Source organism: Scylla paramamosain, chromosome 8 (genome assembly GCF_035594125.1).
Source record: "Scylla paramamosain isolate STU-SP2022 chromosome 8, ASM3559412v1, whole genome shotgun sequence".
Taxonomy (NCBI): Eukaryota; Metazoa; Arthropoda; class Malacostraca; order Decapoda; family Portunidae; genus Scylla; species Scylla paramamosain.
In genome coordinates, this window is record NC_087158.1 from 12,418,300 (window position 1) to 12,423,299 (window position 5,000).

General features: G+C 40.2%; 1 long non-coding RNA gene across 1 annotated transcript in view; it reads right to left on the bottom strand.

Moving 5' to 3' along the window:
- LOC135102585 (uncharacterized) overlaps positions 1–5,000 on the bottom strand; it is a 119,038-nt gene that overhangs the window by 92,203 nt on the left and 21,835 nt on the right. The gene's annotated exons all lie outside the window — the stretch shown is intronic.

Consider the following 5,000-nt stretch of genomic DNA (forward strand, 5'->3'; position numbering starts at 1 on the left):
TATATATATATATATATATATATATATATATATTTATAAGGAACAAAATAAAGACGTCGAACTTAATCTAAAATAAAATCCAGTTCCTGAAAATGTTATACTCAAGTTGGAATCTTTCTTATTTCTTACTTCTGAAAATCTTAATGTCGAGAGCTAAGTTAACGATAGATCTTAAGACAAAATGAAAAATAAAAAATTACTAAAACACTCCTGAAAGTTTTAAGAACAGATCAGAATTAAAGAAAAAAAAAACGTACCCCTTAATCCTTAAAATCTAGAGAACTCACTTAAAAAAAAATACAGAGCTTCGGCCAGAATAAAACTTAGTGAAACATGCCTGAAAGTTTTATGGAAAGATCTAAATTGAAATGTCTCACTTCTCACTTCTCAAAACCTTAATGTAGAATGTAGAAAACTAAGTTAAAAATAAACATCAACCAAAAACTAAACAAAACAAACAAAAAAAAACTTGCTGAAACATCCCTGCAAGATCTAAAACTGAATAAGGACTCACTCCTTACTTCTGAAAATAGAAAACTAACTTAAAACAAATTCCACACACAAACAATTCTTCATCCTGCTTGTGAATGGCGTGTGTCTCGGCAATAATATAAAGATTCTCAGTAAGGGATTCGATCAAACAAACGGGTCCCGGTGGCGATGATGGAAAAGACTCAAATTCCCAATACGCTGAAATGCTTGGAGTTGGAATCCTTATATATAAAGCGTTACAAATCGTTAAAACCTGGGCCATTCCTCACTCTCCCCTTCCCTTTTGCCTTTCTTTATCTCTTTGCCCTCCACCTTTCCTTCATTCCTGCCGCTCTTTCTCTTTCTCTTTCTCTTTCTCTCGCTGTCTCTCTGTTTCTCCCTTTTGTAGCTCGCTCGCTCTCTCGCTCTCACTTCTGTAGCTCAACCTCTCTTTTTTTTTTTTTACACCCATCCTCCTCTTCTTCCTTCTTCGATCTGTTTTTCTTCATCCTCCAGTTTTTCCAGTCCTCCTCCTCTTCCTCCTCCTCCTCCTCCTCTTCTCTTCTCCTCTGGGCAATTTTCACATGATACGAGTTGTGATGATCCCAAAAATATGATGATAAAAAAATATTGTAAGGATCATGAATAAGGAAACAACCCTCCCTCTCCCTCTCTCTCTCTCTCTCTCTCTCTCTCTCTCTCTCTCTCTCTCTCTCTCTCTCTCTCTCTCTCTCTCTCGTGATAATTAAAGATGAATTGTGCGCAAGAAGCAAACAAGGGAGAGGTGAACGAGCGGGAGAGGGAAGCGAACAAACACGGGGCGAGGAGGGGATTACATTGACACACACACACACACACACACACACACACACTCAGATATAAAGTAGATTTATTCCTTGGTACATATATATTATATATATATTTTTTTTTTTCAAGTAGTAGTAGCGGAACTGATAAGTGGGTAGAGTGTCATTAGTAATAAAGGGGAGAGCAGCGGGTTGGCGGAATGAGGATTGAAAGAGGTAATAAAGTGGTGTTGGTGGTAGTAGTAGTAGTTAGTTAGTTGTTGTTGTTGTTGTAGTGGCAGTTGTACTGGTAGTAGTAGTAGCAGTTGTTGTTGTAATAATAATAATGGTATTGGTAGTATTAACTGTAGTAGTAGTAGTAGTAATATTGAAGAAGAAGAAGAAGAAGAAGAAGAAGAAGAAGAAGAAGAAGAAGAAGAAGAAGAAGAAGAAGAAGAAGAAGAAGAAGAAGAAGAAGAAGAAGAAGAAGAAGAAGAAGAAGAAGAAGAAGAAGAAGAAGAAGAAGAAGAAGAAGAAGAAGAAGAAGAAGAAGAAGAAGAAGAAGAAGAAGAAGAAGAAGAAGAAGAAGAAGAAGAAGAAGAAGAAGAAGAAGAAGAAGAAGAAGAAGAAGAAGAAGAAGAAGAAGAAGAAGAAGAAGAAGAAGAAGAAGAAGAAGAAGAAGAAGAAGAAGAAGAAGAAGAAGAAGAAGAAGAAGAAGAAGAAGAAGAAGAAGAAGAAGAAGAAGAAGAAGAAGAAGAAGAAGAAGAAGAAGAAGAAGAAGAAGAAGAAGAAGAAGAAGAAGAAGAAGAAGAAGAAGAAGAAGAAGAAGAAGAAGAAGAAGAAGAAGAAGAAGAAGAAGAAGAAGAAGAAGAAGAAGAAGAAGAAGAAGAAGAAGAAGAAGAAGAAGAAGAAGAAGAAGAAGAAGAAGAAGAAGAAGAAGAAGAAGAAGAAGAAGAAGAAGAAGAAGAAGAAGAAGAAGAAGAAGAAGAAGAAGAAGAAGAAGAAGAAGAAGAAGAAGAAGAAGAAGAAGAAGAAGAAGAAGAAGAAGAAGAAGAAGAAGAAGAAGAAGAAGAAGAAGAAGAAGAAGAAGAAGAAGAAGAAGAAGAAGAAGAAGAAGAAGAAGAAGAAGAAGAAGAAGAAGAAGAAGAAGAAGAAGAAGAAGAAGAAGAAGAAGAAGAAGAAGAAGAAGAAGAAGAAGAAGAAGAAGAAGAAGAAGAAGAAGAAGAAGAAGAAGAAGAAGAAGAAGAAGAAGAAGAAGAAGAAGAAGAAGAAGAAGAAGAAGAAGAAGAAGAAGAAGAAGAAGAAGAAGAAGAAGAAGAAGAAGAAGAAGAAGAAGAAGAAGAAGAAGAAGAAGAAGAAGAAGAAGAAGAAGAAGAAGAAGAAGAAGAACAACAACAACAACAACAACAACAACAACAACAACAACAACAACAACAACAACAACAACAACAACAACAACAACAACAACAACAACAACAACAACAACAACAACAACAACAACAACAACAACAACAACAACAACAACAACAACAACAACAACAACAACAACAACAACAACAACAACAACAACAACAACAACAACAACAACAACAACAACAACAACAACAACAACAACAACAACAACAACAACAACAACAACAACAACAACAACAACAACAACAACGAAAAATACGCCGTGGTAGTGTCTGAGCTTCCTCCAGGGGCGCACAGTTCCTGAGGACGGTGAAGGAGGTGCTGGAGGAGGCAGAAAAGTGCAATTTCACGCTCCTGTCGCTGTCACCCCTGGAGTCAATGGTGTGGGAGGAAGGGAACACTAGGGGCGGTGCGGCTAAATCTGTCTGTCTGTCTGTCTGTCTGTCTGTCTGTTTGTTTGTCTGTCTGTCTGTCTGTCTCTGTTTCTTCCTTCCTTTGTATGTTTCTGCTTCTATCTCTCGGTTCTTCACTTCTTCTTTCGTATTCTTTAAAAATTGGAGTGTCTCATCTCTACTTTAACAGGCTGTAATGAGCGTAATTACGGTTGGCAAGCGTGTTTTCATGATGCCAGTGGTAGTTTGATAAGAATTCTACACTGTCAGTTTGAAAGAAACACTCGTGAGAACCTAACTTACTACGAGTATCTTTACTTTAACAGGTTGTAGTGAAAGTTATTGTGATTTGCAAAGGCCTTTTCATTATTTTTTTTTCTATGTAAGAGGGGCACTGGCCAAGGGGAAAAAACTATATATAAATAAAAAAAAAGCCACTGAAGTCCCCAAAGAAGACAGTAGTGATAGTTTAACAAAAATTTACACAAGAGGAAAACACTCACGAGAACCCCACTAATAATACAATTCCTATAGCCTCTGAAAAACAATCCATAAGAGAGAGAATAAAAGCGTTCAGGAATACCGGCCTCCACTCATTCCCTCACTCATTGCCCCGTTTGGTTTTGTCTCTTTCTACCTTACCTTCTCTAGTGTTATGTCAGAACCACCAACTCCCATCCTTCCAGTTTCTCCAGTCCAGTCAAGCCCAGTCCAGTCCAAATCCAGTCCAGTGCTATCTCTTTCTAACTCATCTTTTCTAGTATTATACCAAATTCACCACCTCCCTTTCTTTCTAGCCACTCCAGTTCAAACCAGGGGCTTCTCTGCCTATTCTAGTCCCTCCTACCCCAGTTTTATCTTGTACCTGCTCCAGCCTCATACATCTCCATCCTGCTCATCATCCTCCTCAGCATCTTCCACCATCAATACCTTCCAGCGATTCAAAGTCAGTCCAGTTCTCTTTCTATCCCCACTCCCGTCTTACCTAATCCTATATTTTATCCTGTGACAGCTTCCTACATCTAAACTCTGCTCATCTTCTTCCCCAGCCTCCCCATCTTCATAGAGATTCCAGTCCTTTCCTTCCCCACCGCATCCACCAACATCATAGACCCAATTCTTTCTTGGTCCATTTTCCCAAATCCTCAGCTAGCCCTTGCGCTCATCCCTCCCTGCAGCACACCCTAGAATCCCACAGAAATCCCCGAGCCTCACCGAGAATCCAGTCCTTTCGTGCCCCAGCCTCACAAATGCCCAGCCTGTTCCTGCTCATCCCTACCCCAGCCTTTCTCAGCATCTCTTAGCAACTCACAGAAACCCTCTAAGTATCTCCCAAAATCTCCAAACCTTACCTAGAATCCAGTCCTTTCCCACCCCAGCCCACCAAATCCGTGACCCGGCCCTCCTCATCTCTATCCCCAGCCTCCCCTCTCCCCGCATCCCTCAGCCTCATCCCGCCTGTCGAGAACGGTACAATCATCAGCCAATTAACGTCTATAATGAGACAGATGGAATCCAATCAGCAGGCAGGAGGAAGCCCCTATTAGCCAATCAGCGATGGTAATGGTCTAAGTGAAGTGATCATTTCCATGCCAGTGTCGATGGTTTAGAGGCGCGGTGATGCTGCTGTTGATGGTGGTGGTGGTGGTGGTGGTGGTGGTGGTGGTGGTGGTGGTGGTGCAGCTGCCGGGAACTACTGAGCAAATCTAGATGGCAAACGTAAATACAGGTAGACATGGGAACGGACGGACACACAGACGGACAAACACGTAAGCAAGCATGTTGGGAGACAGGTAAACAGATTCATTGACTGTTAAACACACACACACACACACACACACACACACACACACACACACACACACACACACACACACACACACACAAACAGATGCAGACAGACAAGGTTAAATAGGCAGGTATGCAAGTAAGGAGGTAA